This window comes from Tasmannia lanceolata, unplaced genomic scaffold (genome assembly GCF_043159265.1).
Source record: "Tasmannia lanceolata isolate RefF3 unplaced genomic scaffold, GAP_Taslan_0.1 ptg001124l, whole genome shotgun sequence".
Classification (NCBI taxonomy): domain Eukaryota; kingdom Viridiplantae; phylum Streptophyta; class Magnoliopsida; order Canellales; family Winteraceae; genus Tasmannia; species Tasmannia lanceolata.
The window spans coordinates 7,501-23,336 of record NW_027519785.1 but is presented as its reverse complement, the minus strand read 5'-3'; positions in this window follow the sequence as shown (position 1 = coordinate 23,336).

Here is a 15,836-nt window from a genome sequence, read left to right as displayed (position 1 = left end):
TAGCCATTGATCCCCTTAGCCCAACCGGATCATGGTGATACTCCGAGAGCGCCTTTACTGCCAGTAATGCTCGATTCCCACCTTCCGCCTCTCCATCCGCCGCTGAAGAAATAATCTCACAAAACCTTCTGCTGTCTCTACTATTCGAAATTTCCCGGAAGAGTCAATCAGTGAGGGAGGGAATTAAAGACTTAAGCCTTCCAATTCAAATTCTCTATCCTCCGCCCCACTCATTATAGAAAAAAGTCGGAGAATCCAATGCGGCTGTCTAATACTAGCTTCCCCTATCTCATAAAGGGGAAAGCCTCATTCCTTTAGCTGCTAATAGTAGATAAAGGACTTCCGCTTCTAGTTCTTCAGCAGGAGCTAATCCGAGCGTTCTGCGTAAACGGTGGACGTGGAGAAGAGCATGCGAACGCCTATACTGCGAAGGACTCGACGGGGGGAACTCGGTTCTTAGGAATGCTAAGAGGCGAGGGAGGTTAAAGACTTAAGCCTTCCTTTCGTGCAACCTGATCTAAATTTCGTCGTAAATAAGGAGACCTTCGCTAAGCATGTCAACGTCCGTACGGGAGCGGATTGCCGATGGATGGAGGCGGCTGCATCTAAGAGTTTAGTTCCAGGAGACTTAACAACATGGCCTGAAGCAGGATAGACTCATTGAGGGAGTGAGCTCCCGTGCTCCTCTTTTGGGATAGGCCATTCGGCTCATTCTCATGGATAGACCTTCGGTCAACTACATGACGAAGTCAACTCACTTTGCTTAACACAGGGCAGCAGAGCAGGACTTCTTTCTCACCCTCACCAACCTTCCGACCTGCCTCATTTCGGCATAGCTGTACACAAACTGAACATTAAGTAAGGGGCGAAGCCCGTTAAACAAAAGGTTGAAAAAGCCTTTAGCGTGCAAAGCAAGCAGCCAATGCGAGAAAGGGGCTAGAGCAGTACTCGGGGGGGAGAATCAGAGCTGCCTAATAGCTATGGCTTGGGCTACTATTGAATCACTCTTAACTAATTGTATAAAGAAGTGGCTATCCCCTTGTCCGTGGAAAGCATTGAAAGAAGAACACAACGGGAGGGAGTGATCCACAAGAGGAGCTCTTCCTTCTACTTGATGAAACACTCAGACTGCCGAGGAGAAGGGAAAGAGACTGATGCTACTACCGATGGCAGGGAATGAGACTACTACTAGCGAGACCAAGCCATGAAAGATAAAGATCACAGGCATGTGGTGAACCATACCGAGATAAAGCAAGGCACTTCCCAAGCTTGAATTGGGAATTGAGAGGCACGAGATAGCCCTCAAAAAAGGCGAAAAAGGCCTCTTTGACTAAAGATAATCGCGGGTTCCCACCCCCCTAATGGTCTAAAAGCGGAGAGAGGAAGCCCTCGATCGGGGAAAGGTTTACGAATCAATCAAACGAAACATAAAGATAAACGTAAGCTCTAGGTCGATGTGGTGTAGACGAGCCCCAGGAGCAAACCGTTGTTGCTCGTTCCTTGGTTGGAAAGGGCAGAGTTCCATTTGGTGGGTGGGTCTAGGGCGAACGAAAAAGACGTGTGGCTGAGGGCAGGTGAGGCATTGTGTCATCGAACGAACATGTTTGAGTATGGATCGTAATTGAGCGAAACATCTGCTCATCGAAAAGTGGTCTTAAAGCGAAGGTCTTGACCTGGAAGGATCGAAGAGAGCGCTAGTAGATCGAGCTGTAGGTGCATGGACTTGGCTAGTGAAGCACAACCACTCATCTTTCCATAGATAGTGCTACCCTAGAGTAAGATGAGCGACCCCGGTGGCAACGTTAGTCCCAAGGGTTTACTCCCTTCACTAGTCAACGAAGTGCATCTACGGATGTAGGCACATTCTTGCTTGATCATTTGCTCTCACTAGACCGCCCTAGAGTACGATACTGGTTCGTCATAGGTCCGAAGGGCTGTCTCTTGTGTGCGATGGTTGGGCATGAATGGAGCTTGCTCGGTAGAAAGGAGAGTAAGCTTTCGGGGAGTAGAGATCGAGCGTAGAAAGACCAGTGGATCAATTATTTTTTCAATAAAATGAGTGAAAGGATAAAGCGGAACAGACGTTTCTCGCAAGCGTTTGGATTCACCAACCACGACTCCTAACGAGCTCTTTTTTGCGCCATACAGTAGCTAGTCTAGTACAGCATTAGATGGTTCTCCGCGGGGTCAGCCTTTGATTACAAGTATAGCTTAGCTCATAGCCCCCTTACCAATGAGACAATGCGGTAAAGCGTGACCGTTCGGAAACCTCTAAGTGGGCGTTCCTACTTTACATCAGTAAATCAAAAGGCAAGGTAGAATAGCATCAGTCAAGCTCTCACAGCAGGAACGGTGCCGATTCCCATTCTCATTCCTTAGAAGCCGGAGCCCCTCCTGACAACTGTATTTGAGTCCGTTCACTCCTCACTCTACTAACGCAGGGTAAGTGATTATTGATATCCGACTGCCGGTGGGGAGACCGTAGACTGAACTGAAACCTACACTGTTTCTTGTGTGTAATGAGTAGCTACTAATTATCATTCATTCTTATCGGTGTTTAACACCAACTCCTTTGAGTTGCTCTTCTTAAACCATAGGGCAGGGATATTATCCCTAAGCCGAGTCTGTTGACTGAGTAACCTAAGCCGAAAAGGTGGACGGAGATGGTTACTAAGCCGAATCCCCGGAGCGAGGACCACTAACTAAACTCTTTGAATCTGTTACTAAGCCAGTGTTTGAGCTCTATGCCTTTGCGCGCTAAGGCTTTCTTGGCTAACCCGAGCAAACCACCCTGATGAGCGCTATTGCTCGGTTAGCATTAAGTGAGAAGGCACTGAAGAAGATCTCTGAGACCTCCGCTCAAAGAACAGAATTAGTGCTTTAAATTTACTTCTTTCCCTCCATCACCGGACTCGGTCCCGCCGATCGGGAAGATCCAAAGAACCCATCCATTTCAAAAGCAGAGAAAATCAAAGAAACGGAACCCAGAGAGAGAAGAAAAGCTTACCGAGGAGATCAGGAATGAGGCTCCGATCGACGGCATTCCGGAGGTAAGACGACGAGATTCCTCTGAGAATCGGGTACAAGAACGTATTGTCGCCGCAGTTAACGGAAGAGTCCCCGAGGACGAAGAGAGCAGAGATTATAAAGAGCGCGAAGAGAGAGCGGTTAGCGAAGAAGCAAATTTCCTCCCATCCATCCCCCATCTTGCTCTAGAAGAGAGATGAAAGGAAAGGGAAAAGATAGTGAGACTAATGGTGCTCGGGATGCACCGTGGACTGAGATTGTAACTAAACCGACTCAAAGAACGAATACCTATGACTGAACTGGTCACTTGACTGCTAAACTGAGGATGTTGACTGTGTTGAAAGACTAGGTCATCGCCCATACAACTCTTATTGGTTTTAACACTACTCTGCTATCAGAATAGGGAGATTGGTATTCAACCGAAACCCTAACCTGGACTGCTAACGGCTTCTTCTCTTGTTAGAGGAAGCCCTGGTTCAAAATCTTATTTATGTTACACGTAGCAACTCTTCTTGTTCAATCCTGACATCCGCTCTCAGGAACGATGAGAGAGTGACTAAGCCGAAAAGGTGGAGCGAGAACTGGTAACCCGGCTCGGTTCATCGATGACCGCTAACTGCATTCTTGACGGCCTGTTGTGTGCTAAGATGAACTCACACTCACAATTCAACTTCACTTCTAACTGAAGCTATAAGAGATGGTGACTAAGCCAAAGCGCGGGACTGCACTGTATTGTATGCTAATAGAAAGTCTTCGGTACAACTCTTCTTTCCTCCGTTCACCCCTCTCCTAACGAAGGCAAGGCAAGTGCCACTCCTAGCGCTAAGCATAGAAAGCTCTCACGCGCGCAATAGACTCTATCAGACTAGGAATCTGTTACCGTTCCCTAACCCAAAGAGGTTAATCGATGCAACTGCACTGTGTCTTGTGTTTCCTTGAAAGACTAGCTCTTCCTTACTGACCTTTCCTTACTCGTTGTTTAGCTGGAAGAAGCTGTCCGCTCTCAGGTTGGGCAGTAAGGGAACTGTATAATAAGGGCGTGATAAGTAAGGGAAGGGCAATCACTCATTCTTAAAACCAGCATTCTTAAGACCAAAGAGTCGGGCGGAAAAAGGGGGAGAGCTCTCCGTTCCTTGTTCTCCTGTAGCTGGATCCTCCGGAACCGCAAGAATCCTTAGAATGGGATTCCAACTCAGCACCTTTTGAGATTTTGAGAAGAGTTGCTCTTTGGAGAGCACAGTACGATGAAAGTTGTAAGCTGTGTTCGGGGGGGAGTTATTGTCTATCGTTGGCCTCTATGGTAGAATCGAATCAGTCGGGGAGGCCCTATTAGTAAGGGGAGGCGGTGGTTTACCCTGTGGCGGATGTCAGCGGTTCGAGTAAAGAAAGGGGAAGCCGAGGACCAGTAGTTGCCCGTAACCACGGCCCCGAAACGGAGCCTGCGCGGCCGGTAACCATTGGCGTAAGATCCAATCTTGAACTTGATGAGCGGAAAAGAAGACACTGTTTTAATATATGCAATTAAAAGCTCACGACGTGGATTCGAACCACCAAAGAGGCTACTTTCCCTTATAGTAGATCGTGAGATGGCAGTGATCTTTAGCTGGTCATAGCCATAATGTGCTGTTTTCATTGGAACCTTCTTTTTCAGAGCAAGACTCCCTAGTAAAGGTCATATTTAAATAGTTCCAAGGCAGGTACACATCTTTAGTTTCTTGTTACTCCATCCCTGCACTATCTGGGGTGGTTATAAGCTTAAATACAGAGGGAAGTACCTGAGCGCCTTGTCCCACTCTTCCGATTACGGGGTGACTAGTGGACGCCACCACGGGGTATGAAGCCTTGTCCTTCCTGGACGGATACATGGGTACAACCAAATCCGCATGGCACCTGAAGATGAGAAACTCACTGCCTTCAGGACACCTAAAGGAGTCTATTGCTACAAAGTCATGCCCCTTGGACTCAGGGGGCTACACAACTTATTGGGGCCATCCTCGAGATGACTGCTTCCGAAGAACATCCAAGAGTTGAAAAGCCTACAGGGGGGACTTCCCTATATCCTAAAGTTTATATCCAACCTCGCAGGGGGGTGTCAGCCATTCTCTAATAGGGGAAAGGACTACTGTTTGAATGGGATCAAGCTTGCCAGAATGCTTTCGACAGCATCAAAGCATATCTCATGAAACCCTCAGTCCTCATGAGCCCGAAAAAAGGCAAGCCACCGCTGTTATATATCACGGCGTTAAACGGTTCCTTGGCTACTCTCCTCGCCCAGCGCAATGAACAAGGGAAGAAGAACGCACTATAGGTTGCGTTGCTTTCGCGTGAAGATTGAGGGCCTGCAGACGGCAGAATTAGCGTATATAAGACTAGGTTGGTGTCAAACTTGGAGGGTGCTTTTCGAGATGCGGAATCATCACTCACACTCTTATCGGGCCGGATTTGATTCCCATATGGTGATTCACTGGAATCCTTAAAACTCACTCTTTTCTTCAGTTTGGTCTTCAGCTTCATTCTTTCTGCGTTGATTCAGCGCTTGCTGCTTAGGGCGATAGCGGCCCTCTCCTTCTACCTGCCTGCTGTTATGGTGTAAGCTACCATGGCTTCTACTTGCGCTTCGCCTTAACAGGGAGGGGCTTAGTGCGTGGCATTCTGGTTAACCCACGTGTGATGACGTTTGCGCGCAACACAGAATTAGCGTATGTTAAGAAGGATTTATATGAGGTGGTGGGATGCCGAATCGTTGGTAGTCTGATTCTGTGGACGATGCATGGAACTTCGATCTAAGTCGAGCTAGCCCTAGTATGGACGGTCTTGAGTGCCGGGACCTTAACCATATGATTCTTATCTACGATAGGGGTATTCCAGTGGTATGTTAATTTCATTTTCCGGAATGCTTCACCCAGCAAATGTAGATTCTTCCAAAGATAGACTGACTAATAGGTCTGTTCGGATTCGGATTGGAGGTCTTGGGCTTGCGCCTTCCCATTTCCTTCTAACTTCGGCTTGCTGGTGGTGGGGCGGGGAAGTAAGCAATAGCGCGAAGAGAGGGAAGTGCGCTAAAGCAGTGAGCTAGTAAGAGAGAGCGCACCTAAGAATCGGTTTTTCCGTAATAGAAGGAAGTTCCTGGTCCTGCAATTCCGGGGGGGCGGCCGGGTGGAAAAAGATAAGGTAAGCATCCAAACCAGCATCAGCCGAACTAACATATCCAGTTTATCTCGCAACATATCTAGTTTATCCTTCAGCAGCATTTCTCGAAGTAGCATTCCCATAAGCAGAGGATGAAACCCTTGCTTTTTTATCCCGACGAGGGTTTATGAATCACTCAAACGAGCCTTTCTAGCCGCATCTGAATCGGCGCATCCCTATCCATATCTTTATGCGCAGAGGCATCCAAATCCGAATCTGTAGAATCAATTGGAGAATCCCCATCCGCACCCGAATTGGCTAAATCTAGTATAGTGGGTGTTGTTCCGATGCCAAATCTAAGGAATAAAGATTTGGAAAAGGCATCTCGGCGAAAGAGGACTGAGAACCATAAGGCGAGCGCCAAAACGCTAGCACAAACAGCTCCCACAGACACGCATGATAAGGGGTGTGGGGCCAACCAGGCCACCACTTTTACCATATATGGGTCCGGACGACCCAAGAGCCCGCCACTAGAACCCAACCCTTAAGGGGCTAAGGTCCAAGGGGCGTCCCGCTAAAACAGTTTCCTTAACCTTCGGCGAATAGTAATGAGTCTTCACCGGTTCGGTGGCATCTTTGGTTGGATCTTCCTTATGAATCTGGTCTTCTCTCCAGAGGGGCTGCTCAGTCGACTGGTAGAACAAGGTCCCACGCCTCCCGGCCAACTAGGATGGGACATAAAACGTCTTCAGGTCTTGCACAACCGATACCTCCATTTTTGCCATGGATTTTGTGAGCCCATCAGGAGTGCGCATCGTCTGGACCTCTTTTCGGAGAAGAATTCCATTTCTAGAAGTCCCCTCTCGTATGTCACCTTACTCACTTCGGGCCTTTGGACGACTAAGTCAGCTCGGCTTCTCTTTCAGAATCAGATTCACTTCCGACGTGGAGCACACTTGACCCTGCGTCACTTGATGTATCATCGAGGAATACCTATTCAGATTCTGCGTTGCTTGCTGCATCGAGAATAGCTTCTCCTTCTGAACCTTCGTCATTCTTTGAAGAGGGAATTGCTGATGATTCCGACCGGCTCTGTAGTTTCGAGGCTGGCTTAGATCTTTCTGCCGTTTTGGGGAACATCTTGGCCTTCACTTCTGCTTTGGTTGGCTCCCTTTGAGGGGTCGCAGGGGCAGAAGGCTGACCGACGAACCAGGGTCTAACAGGATGCGATTGACCTTGTGATTGTCAATCTCCCCAATCACTTGGGACGATTGTGTTCAGTTGTTTTCAGCATGAGGTCGTCGTTAGTGAAGGTGACAGCAGCCGAAGACTGGGCATACAAGGCCTCCTTCATGTTCACCTCAGCGAAGTGGCTTTGATATTTGTCAGGATCCAGCAGCGCCTGGACAAACGCAGTCCTGATATCGGATGACAGCATCAGGGCATCATACACGCTGAGGAGGGCTGGAATCTTCTTCAGGTTTTAGAGGTTAGAGCAGCAGCATGTACTCTTTTGAGATAGCATTTGGTCTTAGGATTGGTACTGACCAAGTGATCAGAGGGCTCAAGGGTGCAACGTGCTAGACCTAAGACTTCAACAGGAGTGATTAAGTTTCCTAATCTTTTGGGAAAACTTTGACTACCAATCCCTCTTCTGGAAAGAGAGTTCTTTTACCGCATCCCCCGGTAGTCTACCCCGGACAAAGGGCCGGGGGCACCCTAGTTAAGGGCTAATGATACTGTATCAGCCTACCTAACCGACCAACTCTCTTATCCGTACATGTGCTCTCTCGTGCTAGCCCATTCGTACCCAACTCCCGGGTCTAACTGCTCTTAACTGTTAGCCCCCTCGCTCCTAGGGGCTCCGTTCTCCACACATATATGTCCGGATGCGATCGGATTGGAACAGAAGTTGGCTTTGAAGAGTCAGAAAGGCAAGGCAAAAAGGGCAATCAGTTCCTTCCCTAACCCTAACGAGGACAGGACTAGCTACTTTCTATAAAGTGCAACCTTTTCTGTCCATCTAAGAGCCTATCCCATCGCGGGGAAGGGGGAAGAAGGACCAATTTACTTCTAAAAGAGCCTATTCGGGGCATTCATGTCCACCCTCTTATTCTAGTTGTGCAATTCCTCCTTCAAATCCAGATCGGAAAATAGCGTAGATTGAGATGCAGCTCTTTGATCTCCACTTGGGTCAGCAGTTGAACTCGTTGCCGAAGACCTTGAAGCTGCTCTTGCTGACTTCCTTCCCGTGGGACTTTCCCTCGTCAACTGGGGAAATGGGCTCCGATCCTCTTTGTGAACACCAACTCAAGCGAAGCTTTCAAAGGCGAGATATCATTCGAGTTAGTTTACCGGGGAATCAAATCTCATTTCTTTCCTTTCTATTCTATCGCTTTATGGTGGCTCAGGACCTTTAGCTCAATCAATCGGTCACCCCCCTTTTTTTCTTTCTCTTACCTTATACATATATGTCCCTCTTTCTCTTCGGTCGATTCCACTCCTCAATTTAGCAATTGACTCGTAAACTCGCCCCTCTCCTTACTCGAATCTATCTTTCCAAACCGGAAGATAGATCGAAGAGAGGGGGTATATGACTGAGCTTCACTCCTCTCCTTTAGTCGAGTGGTTTTCAACTCCAACCCTTGTTAGCCGAGTAGCTGCACTCCTCCATTTAGCAATGGAGTTGTTTCACTCCAACAATGTAGCTCTTTCTGTTGACAAAACCCCGTGAAAAATGTATAAACTCATTTTCCTTCCCAAGAGTGACATCAAAATCGATACATTTTAAGAAACCCCGTGTTTTTTGGCATAACTCACTTTTCCTTTCATAGACGTCAATTTCAATATCTTTTTTTTAGGAAACAGCGTCTTTTTGTCCTACTTCGATAGTTTATACAGAGAAAGACATCTCCAATCCTTATCGATCTCTTCATCTTATACTAGCTATAGGCGTTAAGGCGCTAAAGGCGTTAACTAGTAAGCTTAATAGCTCCCGCTAGCCCTTACTCTCGCCCTTATGCGCATACTCGCTCCCTTATAAGCACTATAGCTCCCGCTAGCCCTTAATATAGCTCTAGCTAATGGCGTTAAGGAGAGGAGAAAAGGCGTGAAGAGCTCCCTTATAAGCTTATACGCATACTCGCTCCCGCTAGCCCTTACTCTAGCTTAAGGCGTTAAGAGCTCCCTTACTCTCGCCCTTATACTAGCTCTAGCAATAGGCGTTAACTAGTACTAACTCTAGCTCTAGCTATAGGCGTGAAGAGCTCCCGCTAGCCCTTACTAGCTCCCTTAAGGCGTTAAGGAGAAAAGGGGCTATAGGCGTTAGGGGCTTATCAGCCCCCCCTTAATAGCATACTAGCTAAGTGCGTGCCGGGGCTTAAGCTTAAGGCGTGAAGGCGTTAAGGCGTTAATAGGTACTAGCTTACGCATACTAGCTATAGGCGTTAACTAGCTCTCGACCTTATACTTGCTATAGGCGTGAACTAGTACTTGCTCTAGCTATAGGCGTGAAGCATAGACGTGACCTTACGTGACCTTATACGCTAATACGCTAATACGCTTATACGCATATACGCGCACTATAGCTATAGGCGTTAAGCATAGACTTGACCTTACGCTATAGACGTGACCTTACTCGCACTAACGCACTCTCGCACTAACGCTAGCACTAACTCTCGCTAATGGCGTGACCTAATACGCATATACTTACGCTATAGACGTGACCTTACGCGCACTAACTCTAGCACTAGCGCACTTGCGCACTAGCTCTAGCTATAGGCGTTAAGCATAGGCGTTAGGGGCTAAGGAGAAAAGGGGCTAAAGGCGTTATAAGGGCTAAAGAGAAAAGGGGCTATAGGCGTTAAGGCGTTAATAGGAATCAATGTCACCTAAAAAACCTATCCCTGCGTGCGTGCGCTAGCAGGGAAGGGCTTTTCTTCTTTTCCTATTCCGGCCGGCGCGCTATCGTATCGGTTTAGTCGTTCAGTGCGGTCCCTAATCCTCACTCCGCTCGCCTCACTTCGCTCGCCTCCCCTATCGTTGAACTAGTTTTCACCTCCCTCTATGGCAGCAAGTTAGCTAAGATGGTAATGCTTGGGCCATCCCATCATGCATTGAAGGGCTTGTAGATTGGATGCTCTCACCTCCTTTACGGGCATGACTTGGATTGGACGGACTGAAGGGAGGCTTGGATCCTTGGCAGCAAGATGCAAGAGAGAAAGCAGCAGAAAATAAGCTAAAGGGCCCTCAACGCGGGGGATAGTGGGTCATATAGAAGGGAAATAGGCTCTTCTAGAACTCAAAACTAAGTCCCGGCCAATGACAAAGATAGGGCACCGCGGCTTGGAAAGGGAAGGCAGGGCCTAGCATACTCTTTATAGGATGTCGGAGGAAGGTCTAGCATATTGATTGACTATGGAAAGGAGATAATGCGATCTTCCCTTGGGTCCTGCCTAAAAGAAGAAATTCACTTTCATTTTAGCAGTGGAAAGCTTACTCCCTTCTTCAGTAAAGGGGAAGGCTTAGAGACTTAATGCACTCTTTCTTTTGAGCGGCCTTCCTTAATAGAATTGAGGGACTGGGAAATGCTATCAGGAGCTCTCTTTCAAACTCATGAACAGAGAAAGGCCTTTGCTTAATGAAAATATCAGCCTGTCGAACTAGCTAAAAAGGGGAAGTTTAGCACCAATTCCACTAAAAGAGGTCAGCTGCTGGATGGACCTCCTTCTTGGTTGGCATTGAATCTCTCTCATTACTCATTAAAGGAAGACCTTAGCTAGAAATGGTCAGAAAGATAGGATCGGATATCAGTAAAATAGGGAGATTGACCCGGCTTAGTACTAAGTAAGAGGGCATATGAAAGGCTGTTCTCAACTACGAGGAGCTACTCTCTTTACTGAAGTCGGCATCCAACTCTTTCGGAAAAGGATCTAATCTATGCCTCAGGGACTAGCCCTTCAAAGATGGACCTTCAAGCCTTGGTGCCTTCATGCCAAACTTCTTTTTCTTGAGATCACTAAGACGAGTTCACATAGAAAGATATCCTAGCCCCAGCCCCTTAGGACCTAAAGGTAGACCCATTGGGATGAGATCTTTTATTTAATTAGGGCACATAAGCTAGCCTTAGCCCTGTAGTCGAATGGTCAATGGCTTCTCCTTAGCCTTGCATAGATGGGAAATTGCGGCTCGTCGCTACCTATCTTTAATTGAAGTGGGATCCCCATGGGCATTCTATTAGGAATGAATGCTAGAAGCTCCTTGCCGGCTTGACGAGATATCCCAATAAAAGAGGACCTTCCTGTTCTCCCTGCGGACATATAAGAGAGGTGTGCTAGGATCCCTTCCACAATGAGCCCGTTCTAGCCCCTGTCAGTCCTTTGCCTCCTTGAACTTTGATACTGCCTACTTCCAGTCAGAGCTCTCTTGCGAGCCGAGCTCCGGTGCACTCAATTGATGCTCATCCCTCATAGTCTGTCTTGCGCCTTTAAGGACCTTGAGATCATACCTTGCTATCCAAGCTCGCTTTCTTTGAATCAGCTTCCTTCCACCTAGACTGAAGGATTGGGATGGAATAGCTTAATAGACTTTCATTCTGAATCTCTAATTAAAGGAAGGATCCAGCTGGCCTCTCTCTTTTCCAATGCTTTAACAAATGGGCTGCCAAAGGACTATGGCCCTCTCTACCCGCATGAATAAATGAGTTGTAAGTGGAAGCAATGCAAAATCAGTCTTTTAGTCAGGAGTGAGGGAGAGCCCAAGAATTTTGAATGGATATAGCCAGTATTTTAGCTTAGCCCCTTCCCTAAGGCATTGCGGATAAGAAGAAAGCCCTCTTGGCCCTGGCCTTATAGGCTTGATGCCCATGCCCAGTCTTAGCCTTGCCTCTTCTATTATGTTGACGATCCTGGAAGCTAAAGGCTGCCTATCATTCCCCCAAAGGCTCGGGTTGACAGAGATCAAGCAAGGATCCATCCACTCCCAAAAGGTCCCTATTTAGGCTTATTGCCAATCCCAGGGCCAGTCTTAATGAATCCAGTCATTCAGATTGGGTCCAGGCTTTTGTGTTAAAGAGTACAACTGGCTTTCATTACGAAATGGCAAAAACAGCCCTTTGTACACCTTCTCGTATAGGAAAGCTAGCTTCTCCTCTCCCTTACAGGGTGAGGGACCGAACGGAACGACTAAACCGGTACGGGCACGGGCACGGAGGGAGTAGTCCAATCATCAAATCTAACACTAGCGGTTTTGAGTTGAAGAAAATCCTTGTGTTGGGGTTTTGAGTTTGATTTGACTAATCAATTGAGATGCAATCATAAAAACCTTGTGTTGCGGTTTTGAGTTTAGATATTCAATGAAATCTCAAGAATGCCTCAACTAATAAGTAGGAAAAGACAGATGGAAATGGGATTCGAACCCATGATACTTAACCAGCGCGGGGGGCTGGGGGGAGAGGTCCAGGGGAAAAGTGAGAGGGGAGTCGTTCCCTTTTGGTCTTCCTATTTCTTCTTTCTTTGTGTGCCGATCGCCTCCTCTCAGGCTAAAAAGTAAAGAGTTTAAGGTCTGATTGCGCGCCGTTTGTCGAGTGAAAATAGAGCGAAAGTCTACTAAAGTTCCCCCCTTCTGTCGGTTGTTCTGGCTATCAATGAAAGGTGGCCTTCAAAAAAGAATAGGGAGAGTGCCGCCCTCGAGCTGCCTTGAATGAATCGCCCCGGTCTGTCGACAAGCTTGACTTATAGCGAATGATTGAAACGACCAGTCTGATCGGAGACCACACCCTATTCTATTGATAGATCGGGCCTCGCCTTTGAAGGCTACTTCTTCGGGATTCAAAAAGAGAGTGATCGCCCTAACGCGAAAGCCTTTATCATCGCAATATCCATAGGCACAGGAGGAAATGGGAATGGAACTGCACCTGTGGGAGCAACTGAAACTGTGGAACCAGATGTCACATTACCAACAAGATGGATCGAAAGGCTGGAGTCAATCTTTAGCTCCCTTTGTTCCGCCCTAGATTAGCCAACTTCCCAATTGAGATAGATGTGGGTTCGCCCGCCCTTCAGCCCTAGCTTAAAGGCGTGAGTGGATCTTTCTCTCCTCATCCGGTTCCTCCAATGGTCATATATAAAATGGATCCTTTTTTCTTGATTCTTCTTCAACAGTAAGATTGGTATCGAGAAGCTGGTAGGGTCACTTGGAGAAGGTCTCGCTATCAAATCAGGTAAGGGAGAAAGAGACAGGCAATGGGGATAAGCTAGCAACAGTGCTAACGAACCGGTCAGTTGATAAGGGGAGTGAATCGAATAAGTCATCTTATGTAGGCAGTGCCCTAGAAACTGAACTTGAAACAGACCCTGACTGTGGTGGGTCGGCCCGAACTGGAATGTCGAATTGCAGGCAATTAAAGTGAACTAGCAATGAAATGAAGGGGCTGAGTGCTCGTCATTCTATGGGGCCGGAGCGAGAGTTTACCAGTGAAAAAGAGTTAGAATAGTCTTGCTTTCAACCGGCAAATAAGAAGGTGTGTTTCCGCCCTACCTACTAGTAGAATAAGAGGATGAGACATCTCATCCATCTACGGAAGAAAGAAGAGGTTTGAGTAAACCCTTCGCCACCTTGAAACCTTCACTTGGAGTCGAACTAGGGCATTGAAAAGGAGAGGCTTATACGACCAAGAGACTAACTGGTGCAGTCACGATAGAATAGGAATAGGAATGGCAATGTTCGAATGGAAGGTGTAAAGAGCGAGCCTTCTTCCCGAGGGTGCTGCTCTTCACCTTTTATCCATGAAGGGATTTTCTCTTTAGGTTTCAACCAGTGTGACAGAGTATTGTCTAGTTGCAGCCTCGCAGTTAGAAGAGTTCGATCCTTGCTCGTTAGGCGCTGCAGGGCTTGCATCTCTATCCTTATTGAGGTCTTCCTTGGCCCTGTGCTGTTTGACCTGGTAATCTGTACTTGGAACTGTGCTTCTTGCCGATTGGCGTGAGGCTGACCCGGTGCTACTGTCCTATCACGCTGCCCAACCACCACTGGTCTTGACCGACCAACTTGATTCGATTCTAGGGCAATTTCTATTTAACAAAACCTTGCGTTTCAACCACCTCATGGGAATAGCTGGCCTGTACGGAAAACTCTTATTGTGCGTGTACTCGCTCGTTAGAAACAAGCAACGGCCCTATCGCGAAAGCGGTGCCCTTGTAAGAAAAAATATAGGTACATGAACTGTTTTATCGTATAGTTCAGTAGTAGCTTGTGAGCTACCTGTCCACTGAAGGTAAGGAAAGAAGGGAAATGGAAATACAGACTCTTACTATTAGATAGATAGGTGCCGGCTTACAGCTTGAAATCCATGAGTGACATCCAGCCCCAGGTTCACACTCAATCGGCGATGAAAAGCCTCATTTGCCGCACTCGCCTGCTTCTCCTCTCCCTTACAGGGTTCGCTCCTTCGCCCTATCGGTTGAGTCGTTGCGTTCGGTCCCTCACCCTCACTCCGCTCGCCTTACTTCACTTGGCGGCTTGGAAGCTAGGTTAGTTGAATCCGGACGTGGCCCCTTTCGACATGGCTCTCAGTCGGCGAAGCCTATGCTGCTACTAAAAATATTCTATAGGATCGCACACGTGTACCTTACTATTTGAGTCCAAGAAAATAATCTTTCTAAAACACAGAAGGGGATCATCACCCGGTCCAATAGACACGATCTTTCCAGCCAGACTGAGTTCTTCCAATAGCGCATATCCAGCTTTATCGTCGAAGATTACTTCATCATTTCCTCTAGTCGAAATAAAAACTTCATTGATGAATCTAGAAAATGCAATCCCAGGAAACCTTTTGGGAAACTCACGATCGAAGATGTCCATTAAGACTATATTGAATAATACCCTCGTGATTTCACCCACTGGTGGTATACCCTTGCTTATATCAGACCTATTCTTTCCATCATCATCAATGATAGGGAGAAAAAGTAAAGATGAAATTAGTTTATAAACTGAACCATCTCCAACAAAAGGCTTAACCTTATCTAAAATAAGACTGATTGGAATTATCCTTAATTAATCCTTTAAGTCAAGCTTGTACAGTCTATCCACCTTTCCCATTTGTTGAAGACCGTAATAAAAGGAATCATCCAGATTTTCTAATCGGTAACCATCTTTTGGCAAGCGACCATGAGAAAGACGAAATAACATTAGGGATAATCCCATTAACACCAATACATCCTCTTTTTCAGGCATAACCACATAAATAATATCTGAATCAGAGCCAGTTCCAAGCATGATATCGGGACAATCAGGTAGCGTATCATTTAAAAACCGAATAAGATCCGCCTTCTTTATGTACATAACTTGTAGCGGAGATAGAACGTATAAACCAGAAACCACTTTTTGTTGAATAACAGCTAATCGGTAACGAGACATACTAAAAATATTATCCGTCAAATCTTTATAGATAAAGTCAATATCAGCAGACAGCTGCACAAGTGAACATTCAACAGTACACAAATTTCTAGTTAAAATAATGGTAGGGGAAGGAAGAAAAAGAAAAGACGAACTATAAACTCTACTACTCTTTAAAAGTGTGCTAAATCCAATCATAATCATCCTATTACTGTTCATTAATTGCACTAGAAAAGTCTGGAACAATACCCACCGCAAGAAAGATAGCAACCATCAAACCTAAACCT